General features: G+C 38.7%; 1 protein-coding gene across 5 annotated transcripts in view; it reads right to left on the bottom strand.

Annotated features, from left to right (window-relative positions):
* The window catches only part of LOC139755939 (uncharacterized), a 245,492-nt gene extending 229,071 nt beyond the window's left edge, over positions 1-16,421 (bottom strand). For 2 of the 5 annotated variants that reach the window (XM_071674720.1, XM_071674716.1), the window contains exon 1: positions 15,514-16,421. The gene's annotated coding sequence lies outside the window, so the exon portion shown is untranslated. The remainder of the gene's footprint in view (positions 1-15,513) is intronic. The other 3 variants (XM_071674719.1, XM_071674718.1, XM_071674717.1) reach the window with 3 other exon arrangements.
* Positions 16,422-16,932: the final 511 nt, after the last annotated feature.

Below are 16,932 nucleotides of genomic sequence, written 5' to 3' on the forward strand. Positions count from 1 at the left end.
TTAGTAGTAGCAGTATTAGTAGTAGCAGTATTAGTAGTAGCAGTATTAGTAGTAGCAGTATTAGTAGTAGCAGTATTAGTAGTAGCAGTATTAGTAGTAGCAGTATTAGTAGTAGCAGTATTAGTAGTAGCAGTATTAGTAGTAGCAGTATTAGTAGTAGCAGTATTAGTAGTAGCAGTATTAGTAGTAGCAGTATTAGTAGTAGCAGTATTAGTAGTAGCAGTATTAGTAGTAGCAGTATTAGTAGTAGCAGTATTAGTAGTAGCAGTATTAGTAGTAGCAGTATTAGTAGTAGCAGTATTAGTAGTAGCAGTATTAGTAGTAGCAGTATTAGTAGTAGCAGTATTAGTAGTAGCAGTATTAGTAGTAGCAGTATTAGTAGTAGCAGTATTAGTAGTAGCAGTATTAGTAGTAGCAGTATTAGTAGTAGCAGTATTAGTAGTAGCAGTATTAGTAGTAGCAGTATTAGTAGTAGCAGTATTAGTAGTAGCAGTATTAGTAGTAGCAGTATTAGTAGTAGCAGTATTAGTAGTAGCAGTATTAGTAGTAGCAGTATTAGTAGTAGCAGTATTAGTAGTAGCAGTATTAGTAGTAGCAGTATTAGTAGTAGCAGTATTAGTAGTAGCAGTATTAGTAGTAGCAGTATTAGTAGTAGCAGTATTAGTAGTAGCAGTATTAGTAGTAGCAGTATTAGTAGTAGCAGTATTAGTAGTAGCAGTATTAGTAGTAGCAGTATTAGTAGTAGCAGTATTAGTAGTAGCAGTATTAGTAGTAGCAGTATTAGTAGTAGCAGTATTAGTAGTAGCAGTATTAGTAGTAGCAGTATTAGTAGTAGCAGTATTAGTAGTAGCAGTATTAGTAGTAGCAGTATTAGTAGTAGCAGTATTAGTAGTAGCAGTATTAGTAGTAGCAGTATTAGTAGTAGCAGTATTAGTAGTAGCAGTATTAGTAGTAGCAGTATTAGTAGTAGCAGTATTAGTAGTAGCAGTATTAGTAGTAGCAGTATTAGTAGTAGCAGTATTAGTAGTAGCAGTATTAGTAGTAGCAGTATTAGTAGTAGCAGTATTAGTAGTAGCAGTATTAGTAGTAGCAGTATTAGTAGTAGCAGTATTAGTAGTAGCAGTATTAGTAGTAGCAGTATTAGTAGTAGCAGTATTAGTAGTAGCAGTATTAGTAGTAGCAGTATTAGTAGTAGCAGTATTAGTAGTAGCAGTATTAGTAGTAGCAGTATTAGTAGTAGCAGTATTAGTAGTAGCAGTATTAGTAGTAGCAGTATTAGTAGTAGCAGTATTAGTAGTAGCAGTATTAGTAGTAGCAGTATTAGTAGTAGCAGTATTAGTAGTAGCAGTATTAGTAGTAGCAGTATTAGTAGTAGCAGTATTAGTAGTAGCAGTATTAGTAGTAGCAGTATTAGTAGTAGCAGTATTAGTAGTAGCAGTATTAGTAGTAGCAGTATTAGTAGTAGCAGTATTAGTAGTAGCAGTATTAGTAGTAGCAGTATTAGTAGTAGCAGTATTAGTAGTAGCAGTATTAGTAGTAGCAGTATTAGTAGTAGCAGTATTAGTAGTAGCAGTATTAGTAGTAGCAGTATTAGTAGTAGCAGTATTAGTAGTAGCAGTATTAGTAGTAGCAGTATTAGTAGTAGCAGTATTAGTAGTAGCAGTATTAGTAGTAGCAGTATTAGTAGTAGCAGTATTAGTAGTAGCAGTATTAGTAGTAGCAGTATTAGTAGTAGCAGTATTAGTAGTAGCAGTATTAGTAGTAGCAGTATTAGTAGTAGCAGTATTAGTAGTAGCAGTATTAGTAGTAGCAGTATTAGTAGTAGCAGTATTAGTAGTAGCAGTATTAGTAGTAGCAGTATTAGTAGTAGCAGTATTAGTAGTAGCAGTATTAGTAGTAGCAGTATTAGTAGTAGCAGTATTAGTAGTAGCAGTATTAGTAGTAGCAGTATTAGTAGTAGCAGTATTAGTAGTAGCAGTATTAGTAGTAGCAGTATTAGTAGTAGCAGTATTAGTAGTAGCAGTATTAGTAGTAGCAGTATTAGTAGTAGCAGTATTAGTAGTAGCAGTATTAGTAGTAGCAGTATTAGTAGTAGCAGTATTAGTAGTAGCAGTATTAGTAGTAGCAGTATTAGTAGTAGCAGTATTAGTAGTAGCAGTATTAGTAGTAGCAGTATTAGTAGTAGCAGTATTAGTAGTAGCAGTATTAGTAGTAGCAGTATTAGTAGTAGCAGTATTAGTAGTAGCAGTATTAGTAGTAGCAGTATTAGTAGTAGCAGTATTAGTAGTAGCAGTATTAGTAGTAGCAGTATTAGTAGTAGCAGTATTAGTAGTAGCAGTATTAGTAGTAGCAGTATTAGTAGTAGCAGTATTAGTAGTAGCAGTATTAGTAGTAGCAGTATTAGTAGTAGCAGTATTAGTAGTAGCAGTATTAGTAGTAGCAGTATTAGTAGTAGCAGTATTAGTAGTAGCAGTATTAGTAGTAGCAGTATTAGTAGTAGCAGTATTAGTAGTAGCAGTATTAGTAGTAGCAGTATTAGTAGTAGCAGTATTAGTAGTAGCAGTATTAGTAGTAGCAGTATTAGTAGTAGCAGTATTAGTAGTAGCAGTATTAGTAGTAGCAGTATTAGTAGTAGCAGTATTAGTAGTAGCAGTATTAGTAGTAGCAGTATTAGTAGTAGCAGTATTAGTAGTAGCAGTATTAGTAGTAGCAGTATTAGTAGTAGCAGTATTAGTAGTAGCAGTATTAGTAGTAGCAGTATTAGTAGTAGCAGTATTAGTAGTAGCAGTATTAGTAGTAGCAGTATTAGTAGTAGCAGTATTAGTAGTAGCAGTATTAGTAGTAGCAGTATTAGTAGTAGCAGTATTAGTAGTAGCAGTATTAGTAGTAGCAGTATTAGTAGTAGCAGTATTAGTAGTAGCAGTATTAGTAGTAGCAGTATTAGTAGTAGCAGTATTAGTAGTAGCAGTATTAGTAGTAGCAGTATTAGTAGTAGCAGTATTAGTAGTAGCAGTATTAGTAGTAGCAGTATTAGTAGTAGCAGTATTAGTAGTAGCAGTATTAGTAGTAGCAGTATTAGTAGTAGCAGTATTAGTAGTAGCAGTATTAGTAGTAGCAGTATTAGTAGTAGCAGTATTAGTAGTAGCAGTATTAGTAGTAGCAGTATTAGTAGTAGCAGTATTAGTAGTAGCAGTATTAGTAGTAGCAGTATTAGTAGTAGCAGTATTAGTAGTAGCAGTATTAGTAGTAGCAGTATTAGTAGTAGCAGTATTAGTAGTAGCAGTATTAGTAGTAGCAGTATTAGTAGTAGCAGTATTAGTAGTAGCAGTATTAGTAGTAGCAGTATTAGTAGTAGCAGTATTAGTAGTAGCAGTATTAGTAGTAGCAGTATTAGTAGTAGCAGTATTAGTAGTAGCAGTATTAGTAGTAGCAGTATTAGTAGTAGCAGTATTAGTAGTAGCAGTATTAGTAGTAGCAGTATTAGTAGTAGCAGTATTAGTAGTAGCAGTATTAGTAGTAGCAGTATTAGTAGTAGCAGTATTAGTAGTAGCAGTATTAGTAGTAGCAGTATTAGTAGTAGCAGTATTAGTAGTAGCAGTATTAGTAGTAGCAGTATTAGTAGTAGCAGTATTAGTAGTAGCAGTATTAGTAGTAGCAGTATTAGTAGTAGCAGTATTAGTAGTAGCAGTATTAGTAGTAGCAGTATTAGTAGTAGCAGTATTAGTAGTAGCAGTATTAGTAGTAGCAGTATTAGTAGTAGCAGTATTAGTAGTAGCAGTATTAGTAGTAGCAGTATTAGTAGTAGCAGTATTAGTAGTAGCAGTATTAGTAGTAGCAGTATTAGTAGTAGCAGTATTAGTAGTAGCAGTATTAGTAGTAGCAGTATTAGTAGTAGCAGTATTAGTAGTAGCAGTATTAGTAGTAGCAGTATTAGTAGTAGCAGTATTAGTAGTAGCAGTATTAGTAGTAGCAGTATTAGTAGTAGCAGTATTAGTAGTAGCAGTATTAGTAGTAGCAGTATTAGTAGTAGCAGTATTAGTAGTAGCAGTATTAGTAGTAGCAGTATTAGTAGTAGCAGTATTAGTAGTAGCAGTATTAGTAGTAGCAGTATTAGTAGTAGCAGTATTAGTAGTAGCAGTATTAGTAGTAGCAGTATTAGTAGTAGCAGTATTAGTAGTAGCAGTATTAGTAGTAGCAGTATTAGTAGTAGCAGTATTAGTAGTAGCAGTATTAGTAGTAGCAGTATTAGTAGTAGCAGTATTAGTAGTAGCAGTATTAGTAGTAGCAGTATTAGTAGTAGCAGTATTAGTAGTAGCAGTATTAGTAGTAGCAGTATTAGTAGTAGCAGTATTAGTAGTAGCAGTATTAGTAGTAGCAGTATTAGTAGTAGCAGTATTAGTAGTAGCAGTATTAGTAGTAGTAGCAATAGTAGTAGCAGTAGTAGCAGTATTAGTATTATTAGTAGCAGTATTAGTAGTAGCAGTATTATCATTATTATTATTATTATTATTATTAGTAGTAGTAGTAGTAGTAGTAGTAGTAGTAGTTGTACTAGCATTTGTATTGCCATTTTTTTTCTTTTGTCTCTTGCATTATCTGCGGATTTATATTTCATAGTTACAATCTTTCCTCTTCAACAAACTTCAGCATTTTGTCCTCTTCGTTCCCAACATATCTTTCAACTCTGAATATAACTTTTTTCACGTACGATTTACTATCACACAAAAGTTAAACTTACGATTGAAATTTTCACAGTAGACGAACTCTTATTTCGTTGGTGAAAAGTGCAGTGTTTTCTCACTGCAGAAACTTTCATATTACTTTCTGTATCTTCATCTTCGTTTTAGATAAACTTCTATACTTATGTATGACATGTATGCACTTTCCAGCAACCCTAACTTTCTTAACACATTAACTATTGTTTTTTTTATCTTTTCGCTGATATTAGCTTTTAAGTTAACATATGACTCTTTTTTTATTGAATTCACGTTCTGGGTGCGTATATTCCAACTCTTCGTTGTATATGAACTGACCTTTGTATTTCTTTTATCTCCCCTGATGTTATGATTATTACACGAAAGTGCACTTGGGAACTTATCGTGATCCATTTCCCCTTTCACCGAAAGGAATGTAAGGCCAAGTGAGGATATTCCCTCTAAGGCTCAGTCCTCTGTTCTTAACGCTACCTCGCTAACGCGGGATATGGCGAGTATGTATAGAAATATATATATATATATATATATATATATATATATATATATATATATATTTCTATGAGTCTACGGGGAAAAGAAACACGATCGTGTTTCATTTTCCCCGTGGACTCATAGGAATATCTTGATCACGCGCAAAATTGTGATATTTTCCAATATATATATATATATATATATATATATATATATATATATATATATATATATATATATATATATATATATATATATATGAGATGCACAATACGGGTAATTATATTGATTACTTCCATTGGTAACATTTACAAGGATCTCCAAGCGTGAATAGCTTATGGCCATTGTACGACGGTACATTAAAGCCAGCCTCCAGTGTATTGCCTTGCTTTGTGCAGGACATAAATATCTCAGGCGGAAGCAACGTTCCTCGAGATTTTTTTCCTCGCTGAGTGAAAAAGAGACTTTTATCTCTCTCTCTTTTGATTGCGCTGGGAGGCTGTCTTCAGGGAACTGCTGCAGGAGGACCATTCGCTGTTACCTTGGGCTCCCACGACTAAGGGGAAAGAGCTCCCCTAAGGATGTGATCTGTAATGTTGATATTCCCGGAGGCTTGAGCTATATCTTCTTGCGCACATAGGATGACTCTCTCTCTCTCTCTCTCTCTCTCTCTCTCTCTCTCTCTCTCTCTCTCTCTCTCTCTCTCTCTCTCTCTCTCTCTCTCTCTCTCAAAATTTCCAAACCGTTAACTTATATCTCCAATATTTCTCTCCAGGATGGCATAACACTGCAAGATCGGACACCAACTGACCTTACTCCTGCGTTCGATAAGGGAAGCCGTGGAATAATAGGCAATGACAGTCCTACTGTGCCTCACATCAACTCTGTGTAGACATCTAGAGTCGATTATTAGAGATGAAGTCTTCGCTTACCTTGAACATCAGCGTCTGATCAATAATACATAGCATGGTGTTAGAAGGCACGCCTCATGCCTGACAATTCTCCTTAAATCTTATCATTAATTATTCAGTGCCCACAACAAGACTTATAACAATCGATATCAAATTTCTGAACTTCAAGAAAAGCATTCGACAAACTCCCTCATTGATGCATAAAGTCAGAGCTTTTGGAGGATTACTGGTTACATAGGGAACTGGATAGAAGCCTAGGTACATGATCGGTAGCAAAGAGTTGTAATGAATGGTGAATCATCACCGTGGTGACGCACTAGTGCTAGGGTCTCTCAAGGATCCGTCCTGGACCTGAGCTTTTCATCATGTATACACTCATGGTACTGATGTAGAGCTTAAAAACTCCCTGTCTGAATTAGCAGATGACACAAAAAATCGGCAGTGGCATATTCAGTGAGGAAAAAAAAAGGTGGGGGGAGCTAAGATTACGAGAGGATCTAGATGAAATAGCTGAATGGCCTGGAAAATAACTTTAATACAAAAACGTCAATAAATGTCAGCCATTGCAAGTAGCAAACCTCAAAAGGAACTTCGATTTTGAACTTATCATCCACAAGAAAGAGGACACCTCTTGTGTGAGGGAACCTGAAGGTCACTGTCACCAAGAATTTCAAATTTTCCCAGGACTGTAACAAAGTTGCCAAGAGAGCAATTAGGATACAAGGATTTATAGAGAGAAACTTTACATACAAAAACAAGGATGTTCTGTTGCCGCTATACCTAAGTCCGGTTATAGACCACCTCGTGCATACAAGTGCAGTTATGCGACTCCATCCTAAGTAAGGATATTCATACATTGGATGCAGTGCAGCGAAGAGCAAATAATTGATTCCCTCCTTTCGTAAGAAATCGTATGAGGATAGACTGCGAAAATGAATTTGTTCTCTCTAGGCAAGAGGCGGCTCCGAGGCTAGTTAGTATCTAAAGGATTCGACAGAGTCGATATTGAAAACTTTCTCACGGTCGCCCCAATACTACTAACGATATAAATTGGACTAAACCTTTTCGGGGTTACTGTGTTAATCTGCATTGCACAAAATATGTCTTCAATGACATTACTTGATGCGTGGAACAAGCTACAGAACATGAACAAAGCTACAGGTTGATCATTTCCTGTCACCTCCCGGTACTGAATAATTCTTTTCAAAGGGTATATCATGTTACCTTCTCAACAACTGATCTCGCTTTGGCCATGTTGCGGTTGCTTATCAACATTGATTATCCCGTGTCGCCTGTTTTAAGGGAATGAGGAGGGATCATTCTATCAATATTCCACATCAGGAGTAATATAGACATGGTAAGTCGCGAGGCTGGAGCTCAGAGTTTGTCATTCTAGTCTTTATAACATAATGTTAAGGGATGTATGTCCTCGGTGATGGGATGCATAACATATTCACGTTCTTCTATCTTTTGACTTACCTTTAAAACTTTCTCTCAGGCATATAAGTTCTGCAAGGTATCTCTTTTTTTCTTTTTTTTTTCTCCTACTTATTTTGCGTCCAGAGTGTTGCCGGAGGGAGAGGAGAGTGGAGAAAGAGCCTTTGCTTTGCTATCTTTTTCCTCTCCTGCTTTTAAGAGGACGGCATTTTTTTCAGTCGTGTTAAGGTCAGACCACCTTGCCTGGACCTCGAATCTGTGCTCTCTCTCTCTCTCTCTCTCTCTCTCTCTCTCTCTCTCTCTCTCTCTCTCTCTCTCTCTCTCTCTCTCTCTCTCTCTCGTTTCAGTTTTATCGCTGTTTAACGCTGACGCGTCTGCCTTTAATATATGCACGTTTCCCCCCTCAAATTAATGTTCGCTGCTGACAGTCCTTCAACTCTGAATGAAACAGTTTTTGGACTCCAGCTTACTATCGTGTACAAGTCAGACTTACAAACAAAATTTTACCATGGATAACTTTCTTTTTACATCTATGTCGGAAATAATCGAATTTGTCATGTCAGACACTCAATGTGTTGGAGTGCAGACGTTTTTTGCTTTCTGTTTTGAGTTATATATATATATATATATATGACTCCATGATTATACATGGTATATGCTTTCAACCAGGATTGTAGCCTCCTTTTACACAGATGAAGTAAAGATTTCATAATCTTTCATTTCTTTCATTTACTTAATTATAATCTTTAACTTATTAGTTAACTCAAGATTAAATAGTTCCCACTCATGCATGTGCCTTCACTTTATGAGTTCTGTATCGCATGAATGCCTCCTTATAATGAGCTTTCATAAAAAAAACGGATTATTTTCATTTAATGTCCAGCATGATTCTAATGATCTGAAATCAAGTTTTATAAAAGCCACAGCAAAAACAACGGTATTAATTGCTATCGTGGAGGGCATGAGTAAGGACTTCCTCACATTTTTGTCGTCTTCACCATCTTATGAGAGAAACCTGATGGCACTCTTCCTGTTTAGGATTCATTATGACAAGTACGTGCATCGGGAAGGTGTGTAAACACAGGTGATCGAACTTTGAGCTCTGCAGCTCTACCGTTCCGAAATTCTGCAGAAGCCTTCTCCTCCTCCTCCTCCTCCTCCTCCTCTCTGAAGGAGGCGCCTGCGCAGGGCGACAACGTTATGGATTTAAAAACTCTGAACTTCTCACTTGAGTTAACCCACCATCCTAAACTATTAACAGTCTCCAGTTTTTGTTCTGGGTTGAACATCTCGTGCGTAAGCATCGTTCCAACGACCATCTCTGTATCTCTGTGTTTAAAACCTTCAACGCTCTTCTGGTTCGAATCCTGGTCGTGTCAGTCGGTCCTCATTAGCCCCATCTGTTTGTCCTCTTCTGGTCGATAAAATGGGTACCTGGCTAAGGCTAGGACCTATCTCTTTTTCATACCTGATCGCCACTATATTGGAGTAAAGGTGTAATAGAATATGCTAGAGTATTGAATTTAATCGAAATGTTTCGACCTAATTGTCTTCTTTCATGGGACTGAGTGAGGGATACTGATCAAAGACGCACCAGACCAGCCAGCTGTTTTCCTGTCTAAATCTCCCTTCCTCTGATTGGCGGGTCGGCTATCCTGGCTCCACCCTCCTCCTACGCTCGTATAAGGCCAATATCGTCCCTACTTGTGCCTAGTGATGCTACCAGCTCTCGAATTGATAGAATCCTCTAGAAGTATGTATATTGCCTCCATGGCAGCATGCATCTCATTCAAGCCTCTTTCAACTGCCTGTGCAAGGTGGTAAAATGCACAGGTAGAAGAGCTGGGCTTGAACAAGACGTCAAGGAAAGCCCAGGAGGCAGCGCACATACTTCTAGAGGATTCTATCAGCTCGAGAGCTGGTGGTTTCACCTGGGCGCGGGAACTGGCGAAGGGGCCTTACTCGAGAAGATGAGAGAGGCAGATCCAAGAGAGCCGCCCCTCTAATCAGCAGACGGGAGATATAGGCAGAAAAACAGCTGACCAGCTGGGTGCCTCTTTGATCAATATTCTTTTCTCAGTCTAGTGAGGAAGACAGTTATGTAGAAACTTCTGGATCAAACTCTATATTCTAGCTTGCTGTGTTATATATATATATATATATATATATATATATATATATATATATATATATATATATATATATATATATATAGAGGGAAATAGGGGTGAAAGAATACTTCCCACGTATTCCCTGCGTGTCGTAGAAGGCGACTAAAAGGGGAGGGAGCGAGGGGCTGGAAATCCTCTCCTTTCGTTTTTCTTTTTTTTTTATTATTATTATTTTCCAAAAGAAGGAACAGAGAAGGGGGCCACATGAGGATATTCCCTCAAAGGCCCAGTCCTCTGTTCTTAACGCTACCTCGCTAATGCGGGAAATGGCGAATAGTTTGAAAGAAAGAAAAAAAAGATATATATATATATATATATATATATATATATATATATATATATATATATATATATATATATATATATATATCATATATCATAAATGAGAACGCCTTGATTAAGGAATTTAGTTGCCCATTACGACTCAGCTACAATGGAATGAATAATAGAGTTCTAGGAACTACTGCTGGACGTCATCTGTTGCAGTAATCTTCCACGAATCGAGAAATACTGATGATTACTGCCCGAATGAATTACAGTTCCCGGATGTACATTTGTCTCTCTTTACATAATCTGGTCATTTCTGGTAACTGAGGAGTTATCTATTGTTATGAGGTTTATTTGCATCTGAAGAGCTAATAGGGCTAGAGGAAAAGTATATATATATATATATATATATATATATATATATATATATATATATATATATATATATACACACACAGAGATTTATTCAATTCTAAAACATTAGAACGCTGTGAATGTGAGATTTTTTGTCGACAGTGTTAACAAACACTTTTACAAGACTTATAGGAACTCTCGTGCTTGTGCTGGGAAACTGTTAACAATTGACTGAATGCTGGGGGTTCCAGTGTTATCAACAACTGGCGATGGATCTTTGGAAGGACTCGTTTCATTTCACCATTGGAAAGTTACAAGATGTTAATAAAATTTGACCCGGAGAATAAGTTATCTCTAAATTTTTAATTATTAGTAATTTCACTCGGTTCTCAACCTAATTCTAATCTATCAAAGGTACTCGTATTGTCTTCCATTTCTTGTTTCTCTCGTGAATATTAATCGATTTATTGTAGCAGATGATCTATGCTCTTAATGTCTCAAATGCAGTACTGTAAACGCTGAATGAAATATTAATATCTAAACATAAATGGTATCCCTAGGAACAGAGAAGGCAGGATACTATTCCCACATCCTCTGAATGTCTTAGAAAATGATGAAGAGACGGACGCGGGAGACAGGGAGAGGGAAGGGAACTTAAAATCCTCACTCCTTCCATCCCCACTTTGTAAAAGTGGACAGATGATGGAAAGTGAAGATCTTTTCCTCGAAGGCGTAGTGATATGATCTGGACGCTGCCTCTCTTAGACGGAAAAAGCGAGCATATATATATATATATATATATATATATATATATATATATATATATATATATATATATATATATATATATATATATATATATATAGTAAAAGGAAAGTGATGAGCATAACTAGAAACATAGGAGAGCGTAACATGTATCAAGAGTATTTTCATCTTCAAGAAGCGAATGATTCTAAATAACAGGGATCAATATTCTAATGATGAAAATTATCAAACACATTGTAATCTTCATGTTATCCTATAATGCAACATTTTCCACTGATATGCAAAACCACAATACATGCACTAACATTCTAGAATTGGAAACATGGTCATTCGCATCCAAAATAAGTTCACAGATTCAGGCTGCTGGAATATGAGCATTCAGTGCAATGAGAGAAGCTACAAGAATGTATGATGATGAGAAACACCGAGATAACAGTGGATTTATACCTTACATCTGTGGTAAGCTATGGTGGTGTGGACACAGACAAAGAATGGAAGACCCGAGATATGCCATGAAGTAATTAGAACTGGACGCTAGAAGGAAAACGTCCAGAAGGATGTCTTGCAAAGAGATGGACTGAGAGCAACAGGAACTCTCAAAGCATAAGAAGGAAAACACTGGATGGAGTTGAAGAAAACGGAGAATGCGAGGACAGGAATGAAGATGATTGGGACGCCGGCGACTGATAGACACTGTTAAACTGGCGTCTGGTTAGTATATATATATATATATATATATATATATATATATATATATATATATATATATATATATATATATATATATATATATATATATGTGTGTGTGTGTGTGTGTGTGTGTGTGTGTGTACATATATTCCTCCTTGAGCTTCATACGCCGTGCACGTTTGGTTGGTGAAGTCCACATCTGTTCTTGACATGACAGCACCTCAGTGTCGCCAATGATGTCTGCGCAGCTTGAGCTGAGCGTGAGCCAAGGGTGGGTTAACTACCTTTGTTTTGGGCCCCCCCGGAGGAGCGTTGGACCTGGGTGTGTTGGGGCGGGGAGTGCGTGTGTTCTGGGACTTAAGCACGTTCGTGTGGTCATTCTCGGTGATATGCTTGCAATTCTTTGCGTGTACATCGCTGAGGAAAAAGGAATACTGCTGGGTATTTGCGCTTAATAAATCCAATACTATGTAAAGTTTTTGTGATTAATATTTTCTTTTCACATTTTTTCTTTCTTCATCAACATGATATATATACTTTGTTCATACTTTTTTGAATTCCTAGAATGCTATTTCCTCAATGATGATTTCGTACGTCACACTGCGATCTTTTCACAGCCCTCAAGTTCTCTCGAAACTCATTCTCTTCCCCCACACAAACCCTTCATACCTGGTGGCACACGTCCCCTACACTCACTTTTTTTTTTACCCCCACATCCCCGTCTCCACACTCAGTCACTCTGTGATACTCCTGCTAGAACGGCCAGTCAGGCAAAATGCCTCAGGTAGACAAGTGGGGCGCGGCACAACTGGCACAGAGTGATCCATCTGCCCAATCGATGGTCAACAAAGGTTATTGCTATTTTCAGTCTCATTCACATCGGTCAGCGCAACACGCACTGGCCCCGCTTCTTTCTGAGTTGAGGGTGGGACGTTTAGTTCCCATGTTCTCTCTGGGTCTATACTATATATGTATATATATATATATATATATATATATATATATATATATATATATATATATATATATATATATATATATATATTATCCCTGGGGATAGGGGATTAAGAATACTTCCCACGTATTCCCTGCGCGTCGTAGAAGGCGACTAAAAGGGGAGGGAGCGGGGGGCTGGAAATCCTCCCCTCTCGTTTTTTTTTTTTTTTTTTTTTTTTTTTCCAAAAGAAGGAACAGAGAATTAGGCCAGGTGAGGGTATTCCCTCAAAGGCCCAGTCCTCTGTTCTTAATGCTACCTCGCTAACGCGGGAAATGGCGAATAGTTTAAAAGAAAGAAAGAATATATAAAGAGAACGTGTTGTAGATGTTATCTACATGGAGTGTTGCTGGTGACGGATGTATGGTGGTCTGGTCTTCTGACCTTTGGGGGTCCTAGAGTGAGGATTGAGATGTCTTTCTTCAACGCTTGACCTTTCCTGGACAAAGAAGGTCTAGAGACGGCCTCTCTCTCTCTCTCTCTCTCTCTCTGTCTCTCTCTCTCTCTTCCATCTACACAGAGAACCAGCCCTCACAAGAAATAAGTCTATCCCTCAGATAGTAGCCATTTCTTAGAGCAAAAGTTTGGCGGCAATATGTGCGTGATACTTGGCTCGAAGCAAACACATGTCTGGCCGAGAGAGAGAGAGAGAGAGAGAGAGAGAGAGAGAGAGAGAGAGAGAGAGAGAGAGAGAGAGAGAGAGAGAGAGAGAGACAGAGAGAGAGAGAAGCGTCCTACCATGTTCTCCCACGAGGATGAGGGGCAGGGAGACAAGAGAGGTATGAGGATAGAAAGCGACAGACATTCCTTGGACGTTGAGGGGCAGGGAGACAAGAGAGGTATGAGGATAGAAAGCGACAGACATTCCTTGGACGTTGGCTACCCTGCCGTTTGAGACCGGAGACGAGAGGAACATGGCGACGGATGGTAAACAAAGCAATTTTAGACCCATTATGCTCTTTCCGCTCGGCGGCGGCGCTGTTGAAGTGCGCAATACAACCATGATATACCAAAGAAACCTAGTACTCGTTGGTCATAAGTGTGCTAAACAGCCATGCTATACCCCACCAACATAGTGCACGTGGGTCGTAGCGCGCTATACAGTCATACTATACCAAACAAACCTAGTACTCGTTGGTCGTAGTGCGCTATACAGCACTGCTATACCAAACAAACCTAGTACTCGTTGGTCGTAGTGCGCTATACAGCCATGCTATACCATACCAACCTAGTAGTAGTCGTTGGTCGTAGTGCGCTATACAGCCATGCTATACCATACCAACCTAGTAGTAGTCGTTGGTCGTAGTGCGCTATGCAGCCATGCTATACCCCAACAACATAGCGCACGTTGGTCGTAGCGTGCTATACAGTCATACTATACCCCACCAACCTAGTCCACGATGGTCGTAGTGCGCTATACAGCCATGCTATACCACACCAACCTCGTACACGTTGGTCGTAGCGTATTATACAGCCATGCTATACCACAACAACCTAGTACAAGTTGACCGTAGCACGCTATACAGACATGCTATACCTCACCAACCTGGTGAAAGTTAGCTGTAGCGCGCTATACAGCCATGGTGCAAGCTGGATGCATTATTGTGAGACATTGCACCATAAATGAGGATGTCATGTTACTCTTCGACAATGTCTTCCTCCGTTTTTGCCTTTACGAGGGTTCTCGTTGTGGAGCAGTGATGGAATACGCTCCATTATCTTTAAGTATAACTCGAGTTATCTTGACGAAGCCTTGACAAATCTAGCTTGACTGCGTCATTGGAATGATCATAACAAACATTAAGTTACGTTTGTAACAACAACGTTATTTGGCTTATCAACTGGTTCTCTCGTTACTCCTTGGAATGACTTGGTACACAGGTAATGCTCTCTGTTAACGATCTTAGGCTACGGCGAAATAGCGTCGTCTTTTGGCTACAAAGAGACAAGCTTCGTACAAGGTCAAGGAACAAATATTTGTCATTGGTTCTTAAAAGACGAGATGAATCTTACTCATGTCTATCAATAGCACTTAATAAGTAGCATGAGTCACTTATGGGTAATAAGCCAATAATCAAAAGGTAAATAAACGACAGAGGGAATAAAGGATCAATGGAGTTAACTGCAGTTAATCTTCGTTCTGTAACTTTGTATGTAAATTCCTCGAAGGATTGTATTAAGGACAAACTTCAATATTTATAGATAAAATCTCTCCATACATTAAGAGATTATTCTGAAACAATCCCAGTTTTTTTTATTTTCATTACTCGATTATCTTACGATTGTTGCATTATCGACTCCTGCCTGTAAATTCTTTATGTCCACTCACATATCTTTCTCTTTGCTCCGGATTCGTGAGTTATATCCGGAAGAAAGAATTAAGCGAAGTTCGATAAATATATTCCACACATGCTCAGCTGTTCGGTCTTGGGGAATCTAATGGCACGGTGGCGATCAATAACGCTGGCAAAATTGCGACAATCTCTCTTGATCGATGAAGTATCTGATATAGTCTTTTATCCTTTCCTGTACAGATACTTTGATGGGTAGTGCAATCAAGATAAGTATCTTTTTATATATTCTATACTTGTAACTACATATTGTCAGGGAGATATGTAGATAAAGTTTATCTCTACTATTCCTTACTTCAGCTGTTTTACTTCAAGTACAAAAAGAGACAAGAAAATCATTGTGTTTTGGAGTTCTAATTACCAAGAGGTGCGAGGCTTCTCACATACCAGTGCGACAGGCGGTGCGAAGCCTTCTCAGACATCAGTGTGACAGGAGGTGGGAGCCTTTCTTAGGCAGCAGTGCGACAGGAGGCGCAAGAGGTGTAAGGTTTGCACAGATACCGGTGCGATAGGTGATGTGAAGCCCTCTCAGGCACCAGTGCGACATGAGGTGCGAGGCCCTCTCAGACACACCTGTGAGATATAGGAGGTGCGAGCGAACCTTGTCTACTAGTGCGACATTAGGTGCCAGAGTACCTCGTCTACCGGTGCGACAGGAGGCGCGAGCGAACCTTGTCTACCAGTGTGACAGAAGGTACCAGAGTACCTCGTCTACCGGTGCGACAAGAAGTGCGGGCGTACCTTCTCTACCAGTGCGACAGGAGGTGCCTGCGCACCTTCTCTACCAGTGCGACGGACGACAGGTGTTCCATTCATTCAGCAGCGCCTGGTGGTCGGTCATACCCCTGCATGCCTTGTCCACAGCGCGGCGCGGTCCTCACCTTCTCCAAGTGCCTCTATCCACTGTCTGCCTTAGCCCATCACCACTCGTAGAGCGTCAGGTGTTCCTCTCTAAGTTCTATATCACCCTCGCTGCTGCTGCTGATGCCGCCTTCCACGTTGTTTACGACAGTCGCACTCGCGGGTAAAGAAGCAGCGAGAGAAGTTTGGTCGAGCGTCGCTCATAACTTTACGGGCGAGTCATTTGCCAAAGGCCTAACGAGGGAATTGAACTTTTTTTCTTAATAGTACTGATATAAAGTAACTCTAAGATGATGATGGGGGAATTAGTATTCTTTTTTCTGTCTCTTTTCTAGTTAGTTGTGCTGATGGTTATGTCACAGGGCAACACAGTCAGAGCGAGGGGCGGTTGGGGCGCCCCAGCAACTTACCACGAACGCTGCTGACCTGACACTGAGTGCTGCTCGCCAGGCACCAATGCGCTGCCACACTTCGTGCGTCCGGCAGCCGGGTGAAGCGGCAAGTAACCTTCAGTGCAGCGATCGTCGTACGGATCAGGTTAACTATTCAAATCGTTCAAGCATAATAACAATTTTTAATGCAGGTATGCATGATGATTCATTATCTACATCGTGGTTTTTTTTTTTAATACAGACTGAGGGAAAGGAGAAACATAACGTTCCATTCTGAGCGACGACATATGAGTGTTCTCAAACCTTTATATATATATTTCTTTTTCGTGTCATTACGTGATAAAATGTAATTGATATGTAAAGAAAAAGAATCTTGATTTCTTACATTTTTTTTTCCAAACTAGAATAGATTACCTTAGTTTTCCATGTTCACATGAAGTCTAACATCCATTCTTCTCTTTTACGGTAATTCTGTTGTAAATCAGGAATCATTATTACCAATTACGATAAGATTAGGGAAAAATGTTACCAATTTAGTTCATTAGATTAGGTA

The sequence above is a fragment of the Panulirus ornatus genome, chromosome 20 (assembly GCF_036320965.1).
Source record: "Panulirus ornatus isolate Po-2019 chromosome 20, ASM3632096v1, whole genome shotgun sequence".
Taxonomy (NCBI): Eukaryota; Metazoa; Arthropoda; class Malacostraca; order Decapoda; family Palinuridae; genus Panulirus; species Panulirus ornatus.